The following is a 26120-nucleotide window of genomic DNA, read 5'->3' as shown; positions in this document are numbered from 1 at the left end:
GTCTGCATTAACCAATGTCATCATCAATACCTTTGTTTAGCAGTGCTCCACATATATGTAGAAAATACCTTAATACAGATTTGTATAAAATGTTTAAATAAGATAAAGAAATATTTCTCATCATGGTGGTTATCAGAACTTTACTGATACCATATTATAAGATAATCTGATAGCATATCTATTACTGGTGCTTAATTTGGCATATACACTATATTGTCAAAAGAATTATGACACTTGCCTTTACACACACATGAACTTTATTGGCATCCCAGTCTTAGTCCGTAGGGTTCAATATTGAGTTGGCCCACCCTTTGCAGCTATAACAGATTCAACTCTTCTAGGAAGCCTGTCCACAAGGTTTAGGAGTGCGTCTATGGGAATGGTTGATCATTCACCCAGAAGCATATTTGTGAGGTCAGGCACTGATGTTGGATGAGAAGGCCTGACTTGCAGTCTCCACTCTAATTCATCCCAAAGGTGTTCTTTCAGGTTGAGGTCAGAACTCTATGCAGGCCAGACAAGTTCCTCCACCCTGAACTTGCTCATTCACACTATATTGCCAGAAGTATTGGGCAACCCCTCCAATAATTTGGTGGAGGGGGATTATTGTGTGAGGTTGTTTTTCAGGGGTTGGGCTTAGCCACTTAGTTCCACTGAATGGAACTCTTAGCTCATCAGCATACCAAGAGATTTTGGACAATTTCATGCTCTCAACATTGTGGGAAGAGTTTGGGGATGGCCCCTTCCTGTTCCAACATGACTGCACACCAGAACACAAAGCAAGGTTCATAAAGACATGGATGAGTGAGTTTGGGGTGGAGGAACTTGACTAGCTGGCACAGAGTCCTGACTGCAACTAGATCGGACACCTTTGGGATGAATTAGAGTGGAGACTGCAAGCCAGGCCTTCTCGTCCAACATTAGCACCTGACCTCACAAATGCGCTTCTGGAAGAATGGTCAAACATTACAATAGACACACTCCTAAACCTTGTGGACAGCCTTCCCAGAAGAGTTGAATCTGTTATAGCTGCAAAGGGTGAGCCAACTCAATATAGAACCCTATGGACTAAGACTGGGATGACATTAAAGTATTATGTGTGTGTAAAGGCAGGCGTGTATGTGTGTATGTGTAAGTGTCAGTACGTGTATGTGTCAGTACTGGTACTAGTACAACGTGTTAGTACTAAGAATCATTTAGTTCCCCCACAACCCCAATTTGTTTTAAACTTTCAGATTCTGTTAGTCATTTTCCAGGGCAGGTTTAAATCTGATTGTTCGATATGAGGCAATACAGCCAGCACTAATTATTTAGACTGTTAGACCCATTCTGAGGCAGCCCATACATTAATCTTTTTTGGTTGAAAAAAAAAAATCACATTTGATGTGGATAGAGGAATCAGTGCTGCTGTCCTATTGCATTCTGAAGGCAGCACCGATTGACCAGGAAAAACCTAACAGGCTGATTATACAGAGGATGATCAGTAAATTAACTTCTGTTCAACTAGGGTGCCCATACATGGATTCAAATGTGGCCAAGCCCCGCTGAACCTGTAAAATTTCAATCCATGTATGGCAACCTTAAGTATCAGATTTTAGAAGAATCTTAATTCTCTGGCTTTACAGTATACACATCTACAGCAAGTGTGAAGGAGGTTGACCTTTACACATTCAGACTGCCTTCACACCTGTCCACTCTGTGGTGGTGCAAAAAGGCATGCGTGTTAAAGTGGGTTAACTTGTTTTGCATTAAGGCAGTCCATTCACTTTGCCTGCCTATGCACAAATCAGACAAAAAAATACCTGCAGTATTTTGTCCAAAGCAATGTACCACAACATATAGTAGTGCATTTCCATGCACTGCAGTGCCCTGCAAACACAGGTGCCTTATGGAGGTGCTTTTGGGGTGCAATTAAAAATGAATGACACTACAGCACACCAACACACACAAGGCATAGATGTTAAGGAGTCCTCAATGAACTTTGGAAAGATCAAGTCTAGCTATAAATATTATTAGGATTTAAAGCAGTATAAAAATTCAAAAGCAAATGTATTATATTGCAGCTTACCAATCCTTAGATGTGACACCTGCATTAGTTCCCAAAGGAAAAAAAAAAAAAACTGTTGCTGTAGCTGCTTGTGTAACTGCAGTGTAAGACCCCTTTCACACTGCCAGCGTTTTTCAGGTGCTACAGCACTAAAAATAGCATCTGTATAGCGCCTGAAAAAAGCATCTCCTTTGACACTGGAGCAGTGCGCTGGCAGGGCATTACAAAAAGTCCTGCCAGCAGCTTCTTTGGAGCAGTGAACTCACCGCTCCTCCACCGCTCCTCCACCACTGCTCCCCATTGAAATCAATGGGGCAGTGCTGCGATACCACCAGAAAAATGCCGATCCAGTGGCATTTTGCGGGCTAATTTAACCCCTTTTTGGTTTTAGCGGTGCTATTCGGACTCTAGTGGGGCGGTTTTAACAGCCCCACTAGAGTCCGAATAGCACCGCTAAAACGGTGATAAAGCGGTACTAAAAATAGCACTGCTTCACCGCCGACACCCGGGGCGGCTCGGTGTCAAAGCCGTCTTAGCTCAAGTTTGGCTTCAATTTGTTAGTGTATCGGCTAGTACAGCTAACATTCCCCTCTTCCCATAATGCTGTTGTCCAAAGGTTCCCATGTTCTGATTCATCCAGAATGGCGACATGCTAATACAGGAAGTGCGTTATTGAACTGATCTCCAGTTGGAAAAAAGAACAAAGAAGAAAATGAATACAGCCACCACATCTAATGATTGTTAAGCAGCATTACATTACATTCAGTTTTGGGTTTACTACCACTTTAAAGTTTTCACACCTTGGGAAAAGATATAAGCCAAACAATTTTCCAGTTTTCTACGTTTTCAGTGAAAACAAAAAAGGCAAGGCCTTTCTTTTATTTTATTTATGAAAGAAATGTACCTTTGTCTCTGAATATTTCATGTTTATTGCTATATTAGTAACAATGAAAAATGTTTCAAATGACCAAAACACTGAACCGTTTAAATACCTTCTAAAAAATACTAATCTACTGCAGATCAATACGCGGCAGGGCCAAGAGTGGTTACATAATTGGCAACTGCAGAATGACACATTTATCCTCATTAGTGTGCAATGCCAATAATTTATAACTGCCAGTGTTATGCAGATATTTCATGCACTTTGTGGCCTCGATGCAAAATGACATTTTTCACAACCCTGAACATGTCATGACTCTCTCTGGTGTCCATCTTTTCATCTTTAACAAATTATGCACCTTTTTCTCTAAGACATTTTTCTCAATACAAATTCTTATGCAGATGGTTAGGGCAAATGACTGAAAATATGCATACCTGGTCATTTTAATGCTGCATATTTTATAAGAATACAGTTATGTGTTCAGTACTAAGAGCAAAACCAGTCTGGATAATTACAGACTGTGCAGGATCATATGGTAACACTATACTGATGCAAAAGGTGAAAAATATTTATCTATTATAAAACACGTGCTGATATTGGTGAATAAGAGTAAAAACATTTCAATCAAGGGAAATGAAGTGTTGCACAGCTAAACAATTTACAGTAGATATTTAAAAATAATTGTAGGGATGACACTTTGGACAAGGTGTCTGTTATGTACAAATTTAGTTTTTGTCTCAGAACAGTAAAGGGGTTCTGAGGGTTAATTATGTAGGTCTAACTTTGATATCAGTTTGGCTTGGCTGTACTAGAGTTCTGCCTGGTCATGTGTACAGTTAAGGGCACATGATAGGCTCAGAACCAGGCCTGGTTGGAGGCTTTGGGTATCAGTCTTCCTCGGAGCCAATCAGTGGGTGTGCCTGGCCCCGCTGAGGAGTCTGGGGAAGGGTACTTAAGATGTTGAAGTCACGTGTTTGGGGTTCGTTCGTGAGGCCATAGCTGCCTGTTCCTGGTTCTGGACCGGGGTAGCCCCGTGAGGGGTCCCGTTCACCGAAGCTTTTGTCGCTCTGCAACATGGTTCGGGTGACTAACCCCAATAGACCCGCCTGGTCTAGGGTAGGGATCCGTCTGTTCCCGAGTCTCGGAACCAGCTGGTCCGAGGAGCAGTAAATGAGGGAGGAATCAAGGTGTCCGGGTGTGCTCTCGGCTTGGAGGGGCACTGCAGCTCGTGTAAGCAACCAAGGGAGGACTCTTCAGGGGAGGGCCAACAAGCTGGCATCCCCGAGAAGTGCCTGGTTGCTGGGTTGTGAAGGACATCAGTGGATCCACACTTTTATAGTACTGCCAAGGAGACAAAGAACGTTCTAGGTACTGAGGAAAAGGTTCCTGTTCACTTCTGTTACCAATTATTCAAAATCAGACATTTCACAAGTTCCGGATCAAAGTACTGACTGCCATAATTTCTGCCTAGATATTTGTTCAGCTTTGAAGCACCCAGCTGCGAGTGGCTACTCTCTAGGTGGTATTAGAGACTTCCTAATGATTAGCAGTTCAAGGTGCCTGAGTTTCTTCACCCTTGCTCTCTGTTCCCATACAAGACTGTGTTTGTTGGATGTTACCCCTGCAAATAAAAACCTTTCTCAGCGTCCAAAGTTGTTGGGTACTAACCCTGGGAACCCCTAGATGTGGAAGAACAAGCCAAACGGAGGTAACTGGTAAGCCCAAAAGTTAAGGCCGCCCTGCCAAGGGTTATGGCGGCTACATAATAATGCAGCATAGTAAGTAATATTTATTAAAAACATTTAAAAAAAGGGTGGGGCTCGATTGTATGTGTGGTACACTAAAGCAGAACTAAACTTTCCCAATAAACATTAACTATTTTTAATCCTTATCCTGTTGTCCTTAATAAAAAAAAATTAAATATATTTCTTCAGTTGCTTCCAGGTTTCTGGCATAGGTCAAAATGATGTCATAAATCCCAGGAGTCTTTGTGGGAGGAGGGTGCGGGGGGCTTTCTGAGCTAGAGCTAAGCACTCCCTTCTGCCTGCATGGCTGGCCTAAGACCAGATGGATTTTAGAAAGAAAATGCATCATTAATCCTCTGCCCTTACTCAAGATGGCCCCAGCTAGAAATGTTAGGAGGGTATTTTTCAAAGTGATCTCTCATCATATAAAACATGGAGACATGGATGGATAGGCGAGTTTGTTTTGAAAAATAATTAAAATAGTGTTTTCAGTTTGTGGTGCTCCTTACAGTTTAGTTCCAATTTGTGAAAAAAAACTGCTTGCTGCAACTTTGATGTGCTACAGCACATGGTTTATATAAAGTTCAATGGTAATACACTTAATAGGAACTAAAACTCTAAAGTACACCCTAAAATCGTTGCAAAACGTAGTACATAGTTTGGTACTGACACATTTTGAAGAATACATGAAATGACTAGAGGTAAATGCGACAACTGCTGACTCTCAATAAACATCAGTAGGTCTTCATAAACAATGTTGATATCACTGACTCTTTTACAAAAACTGTAGGTGTTAAAGTAGAATGACCAGACAACCCTGGTTGCCTGGGATGGTCCCCAAATTTAGGAGGCTGTCTCGTAACAAATGTGTCCATTCATCCCCATTTCTTCAAAAGCATATCTGGCCCGTGGGTTGCAGAATAAAAATAGGTCAATAATAAAACTTTGCCAGGTAGGTTACAATAATCTAACAATATTTTTCTTAATTGCTGATTTTTCTTATTAGCTGACTGTGCCTGGAGGAAGAGGGAGAAGGGTGTATCTATATAAGCTCCCACGTCCCTGTTGTTTCCTGGTCTGCATCTGCCCTCCCAGCATGTGCAGATTTACCCGTGGGAGGTGAGGAGGAGGAGGAGGAAATGCTGCCTTTCTTCTGCAACACAGTGGAGCACCTGGGCAGTTGCTTGCAAAAGTGAGCTACAGTGGGTAACTGGAGTTTATTCTCTTTTTTATGCATGTAGTCTATAACAGAGGCACAGAAGGGGAATACATGCTGCTACCAGTAGTGCCTCAAACACTCTGTGTTACTACTGGCTGATGCACTTTGCTTTATTTACTACTGAGCCATAAACTGCGTGCCACTTAATACTGACCTTTACCCTCCGCATCACTTTCTACTTATCCTTGCACTCTGAGCTACATATTACCGACTTCTGAAATCTGCGTTTTTTACTGTTGACCTCTGTATGCTGAATTGCTTACTGCTGACCTTTGCACTATGTGTTACTCATTAACTATGGACCTATGCTCTCTATCACTTAATAGTGACCTCCAAACTCTGTGTCACTTACACAGACCTCTGCATCACTTACCACTGATCTCTGTATCACTTACTACTGACTTTTGAACTCTGCATCACTTACTACTGACCTCTGAACCTTTGCTGCCCATATATTCCAACAATTGCAGCATTTATGACAAAAATGTGGGCAGTCCTGGCATCAGGACATAGAGAAATCACCAACAGATGCAACATGATGCAACATGATGCCAAAGCCTGATGAGTAAAATTCAGGGAGGAAGGCACAAATTTGTACTGGTGGTGGTTTGTCATAGGAAGTGGTTAAGGGGTTATATTAGGAGGCAATCTTTGTTTGTGTTCTGTACTATGTGCCCTACTTATTTCTGATTCTCACACTCAGTGTGTTATGCAGTTCTGTACTCTGAGCATTTTGCACGGTTGACCCAAAGCAGAGTAGGCAAAAGTTGTATTTATCTATACTCCTTTAAGCCTCTCAGACTGTTAGCACACTTAATCCAAACCCACCATTTGGCAAGTCATGCTACATGTGCCCCTGCTAGCCTTGATTTAAAAATCTGGTCACATATTAAAGAGGACCTAAACTGTGGAAGCTGTGCCCAAAAAAAAGGTAAGCAGGGGGCAAATGACTAGCCACTAGTTTGGAGTGAGAATTGGTAAATTCACTACCATGTTAGGAAGTACACTGCTATTTTTCAGGAGGAATCCAAGACAAAAAGAAAAAAAATCAGGTTAGTACTAAGGAAAAATTAAAAGATATTGATAGTCAAAACTTTTTTTTTTACCAGCTAGTTGGTGAAGGAAAATCTTCAACAGGGAAACCGGCAATAAATAAATAAGCAGACAGGGGTTTTAGCACCCCCCTACTTAAAAAAATGAATTATTAATTCTGTCTGCATTGCTATTGGAAGGTTTCCCTCGCTTCCCATCTAGTTTAATTATGTCAGTAGAACAAGAAGTGTCTCTCAAGGAGACCTGGACAGCAGAAAAACAGTTTTAATTCGTCCCTGCCCCATCCAAAACTAGAAGAATGTTCCACATAGCAAAACTTTACTTCCTGAGCTATTCAACCCTTTATAAAACTGCCTCCAACTATGCAAAAGGCCCACTGCATATAACATAAATAAATGGTTCTTGATTATGATAGTAAAACAAGATATAAATGTAATTAGTTTCTACAAATAAAATGTTATGCAGTGATCAAGAGGATGTCATCAATCACAGACATGTGAAAAGAATAGAATTTATTTGCATTGCTAAGAAAATACCATCAGCAGCTGGACTAACGAAAGTAGAGACCAGTCTGCTGGTGGTTTATTGATCTCTAAACAGTAGCAAAGTCAATAATACAGCACAACAGGAGAAATGTTTCTGCAGATTCTAGGCAACTATTTAACACTGAAGTAGACAGCCTTTCATGGTTTAGCTGCACAGAATTTCCTGCTACTCATAACAGCTTGAACATTAGCGGCTGCCAAACAATGATGTCAAAAATATGATATATACTGAAATTTTATGAAAGAATACATGTAACTTCCTACCAGAAACCTGGAGTATAATTATACACGACGACTTCAGATTAAAATTATTCAAGCTAATTTGCCCCCTTTTCCAAAATAAAGAATATAAAAGTTCATAAAATGTGTTACTGTAAAATAACATGATGAATTTTAGAGTAATAAATACTTCAATCTGTGGTACTTGTAGTTATTAGTTATTTACACAGATTTATCCTTAAAGTAAAAGTATGCAGAACTTGAAAATGCCTGTTAGATTTCACAGGGAACCCAGTGCACTTAGTTCTGTACAAATCTGTGTAGTGAATACGGATATCCCCTCTTTCTCACTATGCTGCTAGTAAGGAAAAAAAAAAAAAAAAAGACTGAGCCCATGCACACTCGCCAGTCATTTTCTATATTGGTAGATAGAAAACAAGAGTAGTGTGAGTAGATTTGTTTTGAACATTTTTTGTGAATGATGATGGCTGGCGAAGAGCATGATCATTCACAAAAACACAAGCACACAACACACACCAACTACTATACTAGCTTCTGTTTGTTAACTGTAGTGACTGACTTGTGTTGTTTAGGTCTTGTGTTTTTGTAAAAGAAACACACCCCATTCACAACAACACAAGCCTGCAGCAACTACTGCACTTCTCTCCTCCCTGAATAGCTAGTGGCTATCTGAACTCAGTCTTCTCTGTCAGTGTCAGTGAAATCTTTTCAGTAAACAAAAGTCCACAGAGGAGAGCAGAGGAGGTACAGGGCTGCAAGATAGCATGGAGGGTTGCAGAATGGCTTCAGTGCTTTACTGTAGTTCCAGTATAGAACCACCCATAAATGGGTTTCAGCTTGGGGTTGAGCTACAACACTCTGCTTACAGAAAATACATGTGGTTCCAAGGGGGATTTAACAAACATTTTCAACTTCTGGTGATACTTCTTCTAAACAAAATATTTTTAAAAAATATTACATCTTATTTTCCATAATGTGGTTGCAATTTACTAGTCAGTTATTTGGAATTCAGAAAGTGCATTGGCTGCTACAAAATGAAAGTTATTTTGTCAATACCTGCCAATATCAGATAGATTTACCAATAATAATGTAATATGAGGTCTTATATTACCATTTAACGTCAAACAGATATTGGTAAATCTACTAGATATTATGCAATCCTGTTGTAATGACTTTGCCTGGTATAGTCTCACATGCTAAGAGGCCCAGCATATCCTTGGGCACTGGAATATCAAGGTTAAAATAAATAAATAAATAAATTAAAAAAAGAGTAGGCTGACTAGGTTTGGTCTGCTTTTTACTGATATACAATTTTTTGTGCAATTTGTGGCACATTTCAAATCAAACCCCAGCAAGTTTAGATTATTGTTTATATTAGGGTATTGTTAACATTCAAAAATGCATGGTTTTATTTGTTTGGGGAGGAGATGAGCAAACTGATGGGAAGTAGCAAGGTAGCTGAATCCCCAGGTGTGCTTCGTGGCCTTTCTCTTCAGGAAATACTGAAATCAATATCCAAGCTCTGAAAAATGTGACCATTATCATTTGAATGCCTGCAGAAACCATACAGATTTGAAATACTGTATTGTTTTTCTGGATTTGTCAGGCTTCTCGGATAGCGCATCTGTGCCCCTGAAATGCAAAAGCCTATTATGCCCAAACTGTGCTGCCTGCATACAGTCATTATCTGCTTAAAATATTTTCACACTAAGAGAAATTGAAGCTAGTGATGTATTCATATCCTCTGTGCCACCAAGCAGACAAACCGCACTGCCAAGTCACTGTCTCCAAGCTGTGACTGACGGTACAAGCTGCAATCTTTCTTTAAATCCTGCACTGCCGGAAGCGATGTATAATCTCAAGCGTACGGCTGCAGCACTTAACACATTTTGGTAAGTATTAGGGGGATTGCCTGTGACGTGGACCTGCTGCATAAGCATGTTATGAGAAAACTTTATAACATTTTGCATTCAGAATGAGATTACTATTTCTGTAACACAGTGAAGGAGATTACTGTTATAAATAGCAGCAAAATACATTGCGAGTATTCTACAATCTACAGTAGGTATGCTGAATATTAACAGCATTGTTGAGTATATTCCAGTAAATATAAAAGGTCCCTATCAGAAGCCTCACTGGTACTGTGTTCTTCTTGGTCATTAAGTCAGCAGCTTTTTCAAGAGAAATGGCCAGACAAAATAAGCATAAGCATTAAAGTGATACCAAATTGCAATACTTTATGCACATACATCATATATCATGCCACAGTTTTTTTGTTTTTGTTTTTTTTAATCCTACAAGTACCTTATTCCCGCAGCTCTGTTGTGTGGTCACATGATCTTTCCCTTTTCGTTGGCATCTGCAGGGAAAGATCTTTGGGAGGGGCTTCTATTACTGCTAATGTATGCTCTCTACAGTATGAGTGTATATCTGTGCAGCCCAAATTGGTGCTGTGTTGGTTACATGATAAAAAAAAAAATAGTTTCAGAGCAATTCAAATTAAAATATAAATATAAAATGTATAGCTCCCTATAAATCTTTAATGAACATCATATGTGCAATGCATGCATTTATATGGTGTAGGCAGAGTCAAAGATGTATTAGCATTAGCTTTCACTTTGTTCAGATGGCATTACATACAAGGCTTTTTTTTTTAACTATACAGGTGTTGACAATTACGTTTGATACAGATTACTACTAATTCATAGTAAAACAAAGATTTTTCTTTAGTGAAAATAATCAGAATACTATATCTTACCCCTATAGTGTTTGGCAATAGGAGGACATGGAGGAGGCAGGAGAGAGAGAGAGGAGTGTCATTTAACATTGTGTATATGCCCACATGTGTGACGCTATACTTATGTGGCCTGCACAGATAATAATATATGTATTTCAAAGGAGAAAATTAAAAGCTTAGAAAGGACCTAAACTATGAGCATGTTCTGTAGAGGACACCAGCTTTGCCTACACAATCTCAGCCTGCAATGGGGACACAGAAGATAGGAGGGATAACTGAAGGCAGGATCAACCAGGTATATTTCACTGTACACAAATCAAATGCATTAGTGGCTTTGTGAATATGTACACTGTGTTACATAGCATGTAATTAGAGTTTATCATAGTCTGGGTTTAATGACACTCAAACAAGCCAAATATTTCCATATACTGAGTAAATAGCTGTGACATACAATGGAGACATTGGCTGTACATCCATGTGGGGTGACATGTTTTTGGATTATCCCTAAATTGCATATGTACATCACATATAGGAGAAAATAACAACACTGTTAGAATGTTGCTTCCATAAGTTTACTTCAACCCTGCACAGATGACATTTTTCTGCTCACTGTAGCTAAATTCTATAGCAATCTTTATAGTTTCTTTACTGGTAAGTCTACGAAGGTTCTCCTTTATCCAGGACACCTTAACCACTTTCAGACCGGACCAATTTGCTGGTCAAAGACCAGACCACTTTTTGCGATTCGGCACTGCGTCGCTTTAACTGACAATTGCGCGGTCGTGCGACGTGGCTCCCAAACAAAATTAACGTCCTTTTTTTCCCACAAATAGAGCTTTCTTTTGGTGGTATTTGATCACCCCTGCGGTTTTTATTTTTTGCGCTATAAACAAAAATAGAGCGATAATTTTGAAAAAAACGCATAATTTTTTACTTTTTGTAATAATAAATATCCCCCAAAAATATATAAAAAAACATTTTTTTCCCTCAGTTTAGGCCGATACGTATTCTTCTACATATTTTTGGTAAAAAAAAATCGCAATAAGCGATTATTGATTGGTTTGCGCAAAAGTTATAGCGTTTACAAAATAGGAATAGTTTTATAGCATTTTTATTAATAATTTTTTATTATTTTTTTTTTTACTAGTAATGGCGGCGATCTGCGATTTTTATTGTGACTGCGACATTGTGGGGGACCCATCGGACATTTTTGACACATTTTTGGGACCATTGTCATTTATACAGTAATCACTGCTATATAAATGCAGTGATTCCTGTGTAAATGACACTGGCAGTGAAAGGGTTAACCAGTGGGTGGCAGTGTAGGGGTTAAGTGTTCCTAGGGGTGTGTTACTAACTGTGGGGGGGTTGGGCTTTCATTTAGTGTACACTGATCTCTGCTCCAATCACATGGAGCAGAGATCAGCGTCACTAGTTGCTAGGCAGAATGGAAAAATGTTGTTTATACAGCATTTCCTCCATTCGGCCGCTCCGTGAGACGATCGCGGGGATGCCCGCGGCGGTCGAGTCCGCGGGTCCCGCGACCAGACTCACGGGGGTCCCGACCAGCGCGGGAGCGCGCCGCCGGCGGCGCGCTCCCGATGGCACGGCGGCAACGAATATTGGACGTACATGTACGCCAATATGCCTGCCCGTGCCATTCTGTCGACGTACATCGTCGTGCGCTGGTCGGGAAGTGGTTAAAGTTAGTAGTAGTTGCATTCATCTGAAATGGTTTTGTAGTGTTGAACACATTTTAGAGTTTCTCCAAGTCACTTGTTCAGTCTGATTGTCAGAAAGATATGCAGCATTTGTATCTGAAGAGGTAGTACAGACACCTTAATCAAACCCCCATGGAATGTGCAGATACTGATTTTCCAATAACGGGATAGGGAATGTGAAAGTTCTGAAACCACGCTGCTCTTGTTCCAGAATTCCATTCTTGGGGTCAGGAAGTCTGCATAGGTCTTTCAGTTGTGAATTGTTGTCAAATCACTGGACTAAAGAACTTAAAATGGCATTATATGTGAAAGACGGATGTTGAAGGCCCTTCCAACACTGGTCAGGTATGGGTGTTTCAGTTTGAAATAGACTGACTCTCTAAAGGATTTGTCAACATTGTATGGGTATTGAAGTTTAAACCAGATGAAACAATGATGTCCTATGATGTCACATCCCTTTCCACTTGTCTACTAACTGCAGAGTCTATAAGACTGTAAAAAAAACATCTGAAATTAGGTAAGGCCCACTCCCACTGTGATCACACACAGCCAGATTCCAGCAGGGAGCATCACAGGCTTGATGTCTGCAGGCACCCATCCATTACACAGGACACAGACCGAATGAAAATCTGCCTATGTAAACAAAATGTCATTCTGTCAGAAGGGAAGGCATTGATCCTGTGTTTCTGCAATATATGTACCCATGCTTTAGCAGGATACCTTAAGTAATTGTGAAGATAATTTCAATGTCTGTGTCAACCTCTTAATCCGACTGTTAGCCCTTGTACACACGGTTGGAAATTCCGACAGAAAATGTCCGATCGGATCCTGTTGTTAGATAATCCGACCATGTGTGGGCTCCATCGGACTTTTTTCCGTCGGAATTTCCGACCAACAAAGTTTAAGAGCTGGATATAAATAAAATATTCCGACAACATGATCTGATCGGACTTTGTCCGATCGTTTGTAGAGAATTCCGATCAGACAAAGTGCCACGTGTGCTCAGATCAAATTACGAGACCAAAGCTATTGGCTACTAGCTTGAACGTAGTCCTGTCGTACGTAACAAACGTCACCACGTTCCGAACGATCGGATTTTCCGACAACTTTGTCCGACCGTGTATATGCAACACCAGTTTCGGACAAAATCGGTCACAAAAAATCTGATGGATTTTGTGGTCGGAATTTCCGACCGTGTGTACAAGGTCTTAGAGGTGTGTGCAGTCCATACTTGTGTAAAATCAAATAATTTCTGCATTGGGCAAAAAAAAACTTGGGAATAGTTGAATTAGTCAGCTTCATTCTTTTTTTAAATAAATACATTTTGTATTGGAGGCACTGTTGTTCATCGATCAATTAAAAATCGATATAGCTGACTCAATTAATCAGTCAGACATTCTCTGACAGGAGGCAACCTGTTGTGTTAACAGTCAGCAATATGCTGCATTCTCATGCAGAACAGAATCTTGTAGACTGATGTCCTGCAGCAAGTGATACATGCTAGGGTCCTCATCATTGCTAGTCTTTCACAAACTGTGCCTTTTTAGTGGAAGAAGAGTGTGCGGTGTACTTACAGACTGCCCATTCTGACTCATTACAATTAAAATCAAATGGGTTGTGCTGCAACTTTTTCCCTACTACTAGCTTTAGGTGTTTCAGTGAAAAGTATTTTAATGCACAACCATGGTGTTCCTTACTTGACTTTGATAATCATTGCTTTCTTGTTCATTGATGATCAAATGTCTGCACGTGTTCATTTTATATAAAAGAAAAACATGTACCAAGAGAATATAAAGGGTGCCATTGCAGCCCTGACCCCTAGAGCAGTGTTTCTCAACCTTTATTCAGTCAAGGTACCCTTTAAAATTATAGACAATCTCAAGGCACCCTTAAAATGTAAAAAACTATTCTAACAGTTTTACATAATGCAGCAACATCCACATGTAGGACACCCAAAGTTAGAGGTGATTAAATCTTCCAAAGCAAATATAATTTTGTACACTGGAAGTGACTAGTATTCCAATGTTTCTCTTCTCCCTCAATTTCTCTCTCTGTCATCTAATGTGACCCCAGTGCTGAGGGAATGGGGCACAGGATGGTCAAACAAGGATGCTGTGGAGCCAAGAGACATTCTCCTTATCAACTGATGACGTCATTGGTTGTTAGGATGCCAGTGTCTAGAAAGTCGTAATGGTTCAAAATGAAAATCTATGGCTTTTTGTACCTAAAAGGCAGACTTGATCCACCTGCTGGTTTGTATACAATTTTTGATCAATTTTTAGGCATTTTGCCAAGGCACCCCTGAAGAATCCTCAAGGCACCCCAGGGTGCCTGGGCACCCTGGTTGAAAAAGGCTGCCCTAGGGAATACTAGTTACTTGGATGTCAAGTATAAATCCAGTCCTAATACCATATCTGCTACATTGGGGTAACAATAAGCATTTATGTTGTTAGGTTTCATTACCAGCCCTGTAAAATCCACAGCCAGAGCAAGAAATGTTATAGAAAACCAGAGATCTGCAGTGTGAACATTTACAAAAACTGCACACGGCTTCCCACAGAGAACAATTTTAAACATGGAGACAGCAGAAAGACTTGAAATTCAAAGTAGAAGAAGATGCTGTTAATAGCACAGGAAGGCAAATGTGTGACAGGGAGGCTGAAAATGGCAATCGAACAATAGAGAAAGAAAAAAGTATTTCTCCAGCTAATCAGCCCAGCTGATTGGAAAAGTAATTCAATTCCCAGAACAGAGCTTGACAACATGACAGGGAGAAGGCGAAGGGGAAAGTTTAATCCAGTTGATCTCTCAACAGAATGGATGGATGGAGATGAAAGGAGGGGCGGGTGGTTCTCTCACACAACCAGCATGTTTCAGAGACATGATGATCATGTATTATAGGAGAGGAAAACAGAACAGTCAATAGTAAAAGGGATTGTTAATCTAAATCCATTACACAGGTGACCAAAATAGATACTGTTTATATAACTGAAATGTATCCCTGTATATGATGAGAATGACACAATCATTAATACACGGAGAATATGTGGCATAGTATGTCTCACTTATACATTCTGGTAATGATACTATATGTTCCTACAGGTAATAAATTAGTACATTCTATTCAAATTTTGTCTAAATCCACCGTGGAAGCGCAAAAGAACCCCTTTTGGGTTTTTATTGCTGTTCATTGGGAGATAGTCCTCTCTTTTGTCTTACTGACCACTGTCCCTGGGTACCGGAGGTGATAGGAAATGCAAAGTTTTAAATTTGTAACTAGAACAGGAGGTGGGTGGGAAATTTCCAACGGGGTACCTTTTTCAGTGTCAACTGTGTGACCTCAGTACTCATGTATTAACTTATTACCTTTAGTGACATATAGGATTATTTCCAGACCATCTAAGTGAGACATACTTATTACACTTCTCTCCGTGTATTGATTGTGTCATTGTCATCATATACGGTACAGGAGATATATTACAGTTATATAAACAGTATATTGCTTGGTCACCTGTGTAATGGATTTTGAAAAGAATATTACTGCATGTATTCTTGCTTTCTTTGAACTCAAATTGTCAAGGCATGTGATGGTGTGGGCAAAATATCATTCCAATCCACCATAGGCACCTTGTTGAAAGTGAAATTGCACAGTGCAGAATAAGGCCCCTTGCAGACGGGTACATAAAACCCCTTTTAGTGCACCACCTGTCAAAACCTATGGGAGGCTAAAATATGTTGTTGCTGGGCACACCTGAATGCTTTGTGGTAACTTCACTTTCACTAAGAAGCCTTTCACCAAGAGTTACTGGCTCCTGCTGCTGTCAATCAAATCTTATGAGGAAGGAGCCAGGGGGCTTGGCCAAGCCGTGCTGTGTGTGTCCTATGCACACAACCCAGTTTGAGGGTGCACATGCATGAGTGCCCCAATAGCAAGCAGCTAGCTATAGGGGTACTCAGAGAAGAGGAGGAGCTGACAGCATCAGCAGGGAACCCCAGCAGAGGAGGTTCAGGGATGCTCTGTGTAATATTATGGTACAGAGCAGGTAATTATAACATGTTTATTAATTTAGGAAAAAAACATGTACGTCTTTACAACTGCTTTAAGTTGCTCTTAAAGGGAGAGTTCTGTCCAGCTGGTCTAAACTTTATGCAGATGGATTTTTAACAGGCATACACACTCCAAATTGGAACAATTGTAAATTATTCCTGGAACGAAGGATATAACTGCACTTTGATTGCATATCTTGACAAATGCAGTATTCATACAGAAGCATCTATTATTTTAGCAATTCAGAGAAAGTATTTAGTCAGAAACTGGTTGCAGAAACAATATATGCCGTTTATATGGGTCCGACATCAATACGTTAGGTCTGACAAAATATTTTTAAAATTCTGCAATAATCTTTCTATGGGCCTTTTAAATATTTTTTAATTGATAAAATCAAAGCTTAGCAAATTTGCCCTTTGCAGAGCTTTGCCATAATACGCATTGTTCACATCTAAAATGTTTTATTTCCCACTGGGAAAGTGGTAGTAAGGGATATTGATTGCCTTTTGCTCTGTAAACAATATAAAGAGAAAAAAACACACACTTGAGGCATCTAAGACATTGACAGTCATTAAATCATAAGACATATGCTTTGAAAAAAATAATATATTATGCTGTAGATGTTAGGGGGCAGTTTTAATATAATGCAATTATTTGATTCAAGACAATTTATTCAATTAATCCATGCAAAAGCCTGGCACTAAGAATGCGCAATCTGTATCAATGCATTGAAGCAACTTATCTCTTAACTGATCTGCTTACAATATGGTGAAATCTGACTGGATTTCTACACAGTGTTGTATTTTGCAAGTTTTCATCAATCTCTCCTTAGAGCATCAGCTCAAAAGAGTTTGGGTAGCTTCCAAGGCTAACTACAGAATCACTCCATGCTAGGCGACTAGAATTCTAGGCATGGGATTGTGGTTTTACCAAGGGTTAACAGTTCAAAGAGTTTGAATCCCCTCTCTTTAAATTGAAGTGCATGGCCAAGAAAAAAAAAACCTTAGTGCACCAATTATTTAACCAACGAAAAAAGAAAAAGAACCAAAAAAGGACAGTTCTGCAGTTTACAAGTTGAAACACTATGGTGAGAAACAAGGACCCTGAATTCATAACAAAGTCTCATGCTCATTAGAAATCCGTCTCTCGTCTGTGCAACGAATGGTGCAACTTGTGACTAGGATGACCACATTTCCAAGCTATCATCCCAACACCATGCTTGAAATGTATTTATATTATTACATTGTAAAAATAGACCCCCTACCCTTAGTACAGACCCCCCTCTTCAGTATGTATAGACCCCCTCCCTCAGCACAGACCCCATTCTCCACTATGTACAGACCCCCCTCCCTCAGTACAGACCCCCCTCCACTAAGTATAGATCCTCTCCCACAGTATAAACCCCCCCTCCACCAAGTATAAATTCTCTCCCTCAGTACGGACCCCCCTCCACTAAGTATAGACCCCCTCCCTCAGTACAGACCCCCCTCCACTAAGTATAGATCCTCTCCCACAGTATAAACCCCCCCTCCACTAAGTATAGATTCTCTCCCTCAGTACGGACCCCCCTCCACTAAGTATAGACCCCCTCCCTCAGTACAGACCCCGCTCAGTATAGACCCCCACTAAATACAGACCTCTCCCTCAGTATGGACCCCCTCCACTAAGTATAGACCCCTCCCTCAGTACGGATCCCACCTCCACTAAGTATAGACCCCCTCCCTCAGTATGGACCCCCTCCCTTCCTCAGTACGGATCCCCCTCCACTAAGTATAGACCCCTCCCTCAGTACGGATCCCACCTCCACCAAGTATAGATCCCCTCCCTCAGTACGGACCCCCCTCCACTAAGTATGTCCCCCTCCCTCAGTATGGACCCCCCTCCACTAAGTATAGACCCCCTCCCTCAGTACGGACCCCCCTAAGTATGGACCCCCCACTACATACAGACCCCCCCCCCCACAGTACTAACTCCCCTCCCACAGTACAAATACCCTCACTACTGACTCCCTCCTCTTCCACTTGTACTAATAGAGAGGTGGGGGTTTGAAATGTGCTGGGGGGGTGCTTTTTACCTTTTTCCTGATCACTGTCCTGTGTCCACGGAGATCCTAACCCAGACTACAGTGCCGGTGGATTGGTGTCTTTGAGGCTGCCCCCGCTGACAACCTCGTCCGGCATGGTGGAGAGTGTTCAGCGTGGAGGAGGAAAAAGTTAACTTCTCCACTTTGCATGATGGGCAGAGTGAGTCATGGCTGTGAGGTCACTGGTTGCTAGCCACCAGGCGACTATAGCAACCAATGGGCAGAGTCTCAGGTAGAGCTGGAGGCGGAGCGAGCCCTAGCGCTATGGCAGGGTTTGCTCGCTCTGTCAATTTTATTCCATGACACTGTATTGTCCCAGAATGAAGGTGCCTGGGACAGACCTGCTAATTGCGGGATTATCCCGGGCAAACCGGGACACATGGGCACCCTACTTGCGACTAATTCATGTAACTGTAAAGCTTCATTAATTTTTTAAAGCAGCATGGACTAGAGTGCAGGCAGCATATACAGTGTAAGTGAAAGGAGATGCAGACTCACCCACACAGTTTGACAGATACAGAGGGATGGGTGCACATCCCCAAACTCACACTGTGTCTCCACTCACTTATATAGGCTGCCTACATGCTGTTCCACTCTACTCCAAAAAGATAAACAAATAACTCTTCATGCTGTACGGGGCTCCACTTTTCCTATCACCAATATGGTGATATTTCCTAATGAATTTGTCACAGCCAAAGTGCCAGAAAAACAAACTTACCTGAATATGCTAAAGTTAACTTTAGCAAGAAATGGACCTATGGGTGGTAAAATAGGAGAACAAAAATAGGCAAAATTAACTTTTGAAGGTTCCTACAGTTGTATGCAAGCTATAAAAATATGAGGGGGGAAAGAATTATTCAGATAAAATGTCTGAGCAAAAAGATGTCCATATCTCTCTAATTCAAAGGTGGCCAGTACTTGTCAATTCTCTCTCATTTTTCCAAACTATTCCCTGCATACCCCAAAAACATGGCACAAACGATACTGTGAAGCTAAACATGTTTTGCACATGAAAGGGCTTCATCAAGATTGAATTTGTATCATAATAATAAAATAATAATGGGGCTTCAAACAGAAACAACACAAAATAAATACCATGCTTAATGGCAGCCACCATTCTCTCTATCTATTTATAATGAAGCTTCTCATTGCATCATGACATCATCACATAAAGCATGGTGACATCATCACGCAGGTATAGCAAGATGACATCATCAACGTCCACCCAGTGGCACCATCTAACTATCATCTCCACGTAGGAGGCTTGCATTATCGCTATTCAATACTGGGAGCATCAAAGTTGACAAGTTACACCAGCACTATCTGTCTTTTTATGGGTCACCATGAGAGGCTGCTATGAGAAAAGGATGACTTCCCCGTGGCCCACATCTTCAAATATATAAAAACCCACACAGCCACCTTCTGGTGCATGCCGCTCCACTGAATGATTTCCGGTCCTCCATAATCCTGGAGGCTGTCATACACAAGCTGCTTTTGGGGCCAGCTCCCCATTCTTCTATTTCTTCCTAACGCACAGACACAAGAAAAGGAGCCTTTAGCTAAATAGATTACATTCAGTGGTATCCATACATGGTTACTGAAGGTGGATTCTCACAGTTGTGTGCTGACCTTGATTGCAGGAGCATGTGAGTGCATTATGTGTCATTTTATCTTTGCTTAAAGAGGAAGTAAACCTTGGTGGGTTTTATTTCCTCTTTATTTACCTGCATAATGGGCTACTATGCATCGTATAGTAGCCCATTATGTGTCACTTACCTGAAACTGAAGCCTGCGATGTCACCCCTGTCCCTACTAGCAGGGAGCATCCATCTTCACCCTTCTTCCTTCCGGGCCGTGAACTCCAGCTCTGGCCAGAGTCACGTGACGTCACTCCTGCACATGCGCGTGGGAGCCGTCAGTCAAGGCATGACACCTATTAGAAAAGGCCCTTTCTAAAGTGTGCATGCACCGGAGACATCAGCCGTGCAGGTTTAGGAGACATTTCCAGCACCTACAGGTAAGCCTTAATATAGGCTTAACTGTAGGTAAAAGTGGTTTTACAGGGTGTACAACTACTTTAATAAAGAATTGAATTGCACTACTAGGGTGTGTGCTTCCCTGGTCTGTTGTTTTTTTGTTTAGCTTGTTCACATTCATTGTTTTGGCCATTCAATGGAAGACTGCAAAGACCCTGATCTAGTGAAGGCACACTGGTTCTGAGCTTTAAAGGCTGGTCACACCTGAGCATGTGAGTGAGATTCATGGTGTTTCATGGTGATCTATATGATCAGCATTTCAAAAGCTCCCTTTTGTGTACAATTTCAAAACCAGTTTTTATCAATACCATGTTTAAAAATGTTTATATTGAAATCTTTATGTCGCCAATTCCATTCACACACTTACACCAACTTTGTATAATATACTATATTTTCATTATTTTTTTCTAGATACAAACAGTAAGAAACCTGATATCTAATTATGCTTATCTTCATATTATAATTATTCATGAATACATGGTAGGAAACTGAAGACTTTATTGAGGCCAAAGGGAACTCTGGAGCCCAATCTAAAAATCTATCTAGCGTCAGGAACATTTAGTCAAGATCACCTTTCCATTGTCTCAATTTTATAGCCTGAAAATCCAGAATCTCAAACAGTCAGGTTTGCCACCATGTTTTTCCTGAAAATGCCTGGCTATGGTAACTCTAAAGACTATCTCTCTTGAGTACACCATTTACATCTTCCAGGGCACATCGTCCAAGTTTTCCAAACATATAATAAACAAAAACAACTGGTATCATTAATAAGCCCAGTAAAACTGCAATTATAAAATGGCTGAATTTGGATTTTCTGTTAATTTTTTGGATTCACAAATTCCTCCACTGTAGGAATACATGGGTATTAACAATGGCCACAATGAAAGGAGCCATTAGGTTCCGGTGGCAATTAAGTTAACATGGGCTGACTGGCAACTTTTGGTCCAGAGGGCAAGTACAACCCAGAGGTCCGTGGTGCAGCAACTCAGCCCTCCTCCCACTCTCCCTTTTCCCTTCCCCCTATTGACCCCATCCCAGGTTGAAGTTCCACTCCAGGCACTCTCTGCTCGCTGGGTGGGTTGGGCTGGACAGCGCCTGCTCCTCCACACCAGGTTCCTGAACTGGCCATCAGAGGAGTGGGTGGGGGGTGCAGGGGGGAGCCGGGGAGGCTTGGTCGGGGCTGGCCAGAAGTGAAAAGCTGAGCTATTGTGTTCTGACAGGGGGACTACCCCCCCCTGCCGGGACACACTGATCAGCATTTGCAGCCATTGGCTGTGAGTGCTGACTGGATGCTGGTTTCTCAGCATGCTCATTCTATAGTCTCAGGACTGGCTACTGGACAGGGAGCTGTACACATGGGCAAAAAGTCAGACGGTCCCTGCTGAACTAACCTTTTTTGGATGATTTTTGGCCCACATGTGCCCAGCTTAAAGAAAAGAAGACAGGTATTTTAAAAATTCAAATCCCCAGCAAGTGGCCGGGGATTCACATTTGACCACCGTAAAAAATACACAAAACATATTCCATGCACTCAGATCCACAGGGATAAAACCAGAGTAAATTAATTCTCCATAAAATATATAAGCCCAAAGGTTACCAATCAGACAAAGCAGCAAACACAGTACCAGTTAATTGATTAGGACACAGGTATCCCCAGCAGAGAACCACAGTAAGGGCCCATTCACACTTTGAACTGCGAATCACACAGGAATGCTGTGCAGTTCCTGTACGATTCATATGTAGCTCTGTGCAGTGCAATTTCAGCCCATTCATTCTGAAGTACCATGCAATCCAGTTGCGCATTTCCAAAAGTAATGCATGAACTACTATTGGTGTGGTGCAGTGTGATTTTAGCCCATTTGAAATGAATAAGCTAAAACCACACTGCACCCAGATCACAGATGTGCGTTCCTGTGCTATTCATAGTGTATATAGATCCTCAAGCTGTGAAAAATAAACAAAGAACCCAGTGCAAAAAGAGCCTAAAACAAAGAATTGAATTAAAAAAATAAAATATATAAGGCACTCACATAAGGAGAAGTGATCATTCATTAAACTGAGGGAAAGGTGACACACTGGATCCACTCACAGCCTGAATGGTGAGGAGAGCCGGCCAGAGCAGACAGAGAGGGGATCTATCACCACTCAGAGTTCAGGCGCTGGCCGCTGTCAAACAAAGTCTCACCTCCTGGAGCTGCTCCTATGAGAGACGTCACACTGGTCCAATTTCCTGGAATGGGACCAGTGTGCTGTCCATGATAGGAGCCGATCCAGGGGTTAGTATTAAGTATTCAACGCTAAAATAGTGAAAGGGCCCTTTATCTCTATTTCCAATTTCATTTTAACACTTAAGGGATTCTTAAATTCTTAGGCTGGCCAAATTGCTCTGCACTACTGTATTCTGACAGCAGCAGATTTCCCCGCTTTAAGCATACAATGATCAATACCCGCAGTGTTTGCATTAAAACAAACTGATTGGCTGGTTGTACTAAAGTTGATCAATAGATCAACCAGCCTGCCCATAGATGCTGTACTGGGTGAGTTTCGAGCTGTCTATGCCCGGCTTTAGGCTTTCAATCTCTTTTTGAGCAAAGGTATTAGTTTTTCTTTATGCTTATATTATTTTTTCAAAGTCAATACATTTATATCCTTCATCCAATCAAAAGACGGGACACAGTCCCTTTTCAAGGACACGGATCAGGAGCAAAGAATGAAAATTCTCAATTTATTACCCTCAGATTCTACTCTTTAGTTTTTAGTCAAAAATTCCAGACTCTACCTCCCACCTACTTGCTCCTATATATTCCCTCTGATCTTTATTCCTCAACGATTGAGTTGGCGGCAGTAAAAAAAACACAATGATTATTCCACATATTTCTATCCTGTCTGCCTGATTTATTATGGCCTCTCTGTAGTTGTTGCCTAGGTTCAGAGAGGTTAACTGCTGTGTTTGCCACCCTGGAGCCCATGTATAAACCTTCCCCTGCTCAAAACCTTCCTTGCCGCTTATGATTTTTTATATTTTTATTTTTTTGTTTTTTTTATTTTTGCTTCTTATTTATCAGTATAAATGTTCTATGTATTTTTGTTCTATGTATTTTTGCGACCCCTCTTCCAGGGTTTTGAATTCAGCATGGGACTTCAGAATCTTTGCCTGTACTTTCTTTATCAAAGTGTTTTCTCTCAAAATCTAGATGATACTGTATTGTGCATACAGTGTTCTCAGTCTGCAGCTTGCCAAAGCCTAAAAGAAATTCTTGACTATCACTGTGGGAATGAGGTCTGGTCATAAATCTCAATCCCCACACAGTGATCCCTCGTTTGAGGTACAGTGCCTTGAAAAAGTATTCATACCCCTTGAAATTTTCCACATTTTGTTATGTTACAACCAAAAATGTAAATGTATTTTTTGGGGATTTTATTTGATAGACCAACAAAGTCACACATAATTGTAAATTAGAAGGAAAATGATAAATGGTTTTCAAAATGTTTACAAATAAAGATGTGAAAAGTGAGACGTGCATTTGTATTCAGCCCCCTTTACTCTGATACCCCTAACTAATATCTAGTGGAACCAATCGCCTTCAGAAGTCACCTAATTAGTAAATACCACCTACCACCTGTGTGTCATTTAATCTCAGTATAAATACAGCTGTTCTGTGAAGCCCTCAGAGGTTTGTTAGAAAATCTTAGTAAACAAACAGCATCATGAAGACAAAGGAACACACCAGACAGGTAAGGGATAAAGTCGTGGAGAAGTTTAAAAGCAGGATTAGGTTATAAAAAAATATCCCAAGCTTTGAACATCATGGAGCATTGTTAAATCCATCATCTGAAAATTGAAAGAGTATGGCACAAACCTAACTGCAAACCTACCAAGACATGGGCGCCCACTTAAACTGACAGGCTGAGCAAGGAGAGCATCAGAGAAGCAGCCAAGAGGCCCATGGCAACTCTAAAGGAGCTGCAGAGATCCACAGCTCAGGTGGAAGAATCTGTCCACAGGAAAACTAATAGTTCTACACTCCACAAATCTGGCCTTTATGGAAGAGTGGCAAGAAGAACACCTTTGTTGAAAGAAAGCAAAGCAAAATGCTTTGTGTGGCAGAAAACTAACACTGCACATCACCCTGAACACACCATCTCCACAAGGAAACATGGTGGTGGCAGCATCATGTTGTGCGGATGTTTTTCTTCAGCAGGGACAGGGAAGCTGGACAGAGTTTTTGGGAAGATGGATGGAGCCAAATACAGGGCAATCTTACAAGAAAACCTGTTAGAGTCTGCAAAAGACCTGAGACTGGGGCAGAGGTTCACCTTCCAGTAGGACAATGACCCTAAACATACAGTCAATGAGACAATGGAATGGTTTAGATCAAAGCATACAAGAAAAAGACAACTTCTCCTGCGCTCTGGTGTCCCGGTCTTCAAAGTGTGATACCGATAGTTTAAGATGGTAGTGTCAAAAAGGTCTTGCAGCCCTCCTTAGAATATTGGGTATTCAAATACTGGAAAAACAAAACAAAAAAGGAAGGCGCACTGACCTAGTGCATTACCATAAAAAAAGCTTTATTCAGAACAGAACAAATAGCAAAATGACTACTCACAAACGAGTATTGATAAAAGGCATGATCAATACAAATGGATCCATCGCACCAAACATCGACACATCCAGATCTGATGTCAGATAGATTGATTGATGAATACCCCAACGTAAACGGCTGACACCTTTCAGGGGAGAACCCCTTTCTTCAGAGCCAAAACAAGCAATGGTAGCCATTTTGCTATTTGTTCTGTTCTGAATAAAGCTTTTTTTATGGTAATGTACTAGGCCAATGCACCTTCCTTTTTTGTTTTGTTAGATCAAAGCATATTCATGTGTGTGAGGGCTGGGCTCAGCCCTCCCTTCTCAGAGCTCTGTGCTGGGCTTTCGGTTAATTGCTAGCACTCTTCATTCCACAGTGACTCACCTGGTCTTCATTTCCTGCTGGTCAGCTACAGTACCTGCCGCAGATATTGTGTTTCCAGCACGTTTGGGTCGCACTGGAAATCACTGGTGTGAGGCTGTGCTTCTTGCACTCGCCGCCCCCACGAGATTCCGCGCATCCATAGGAATACATTGTGGGCGGTGAGCGGGAGGCGTGACAGGGCTCAGCGCTGGCTCCCGCGATCGGGCTCCCAGGTGTCAATCTCACCACTGACATCGGCGATATTGACACAATATCAGAAGCACATACTGTAGCCCTGCTGGCTATTTAAACTGCCTGTATCAGATCTCCTGTGCCTTCACCTGGTCAACATATCTGGATACTCTCTGCTGTGTTTTCCTGTTAAAGACCTTTGCCTATCTGACTTCCCTTCTGGTTCCTGATCCTGTTTACTGCCTCCACTATGCTAATCTCTGGATTCCTTTTAAACTGGCTTGTTCCGACTGCCCGCTCTGGTTACCAAACCCTGGCTATGTTTTGACTATGTTTGCTCTGTTTGTACCATTTTACCGTTTTATTAAAAAAAAGTGTGATTTTTACTTAATCTGATTCATAGTTCCTGACAATGTGTTAGAATGGCCCAGTCAAAGTCCAGACCTAAATCCAATTGAGGATCTGTGGCAAGACTTGAAAATTGCTGTTCACAGATGCTCTACATTCAATCTGTCAGAGCTTAAGCTATTTTTCTAGAAGAAGAATGGGCAAAAAATTCACTCTGTAGATGTGCTGGTAGAGATATCCCCAAAAAGACTTGCAGCTGTAATTGCAGTGAAAGGTA

At 41.2% G+C, this 26120-nt stretch overlaps 1 protein-coding gene across 2 annotated transcripts in view; it reads right to left on the bottom strand.

Moving 5' to 3' along the window:
• The window catches only part of PRKG1 (protein kinase cGMP-dependent 1), a 1414086-nt gene that overhangs the window by 971517 nt on the left and 416449 nt on the right, over window positions 1-26120 (bottom strand). The window lies entirely within an intron of this gene.

Source organism: Lithobates pipiens, unplaced genomic scaffold (genome assembly GCF_037356315.1).
Source record: "Lithobates pipiens isolate NorthernLeopardFrog02 unplaced genomic scaffold, aLitPip1_a1.2 Scaffold_25, whole genome shotgun sequence".
Taxonomy (NCBI): domain Eukaryota; kingdom Metazoa; phylum Chordata; class Amphibia; order Anura; family Ranidae; genus Lithobates; species Lithobates pipiens.
The sequence above is the reverse complement of the archived record's forward strand: the minus strand, read 5'-3'. Positions and strand labels throughout refer to the sequence as shown.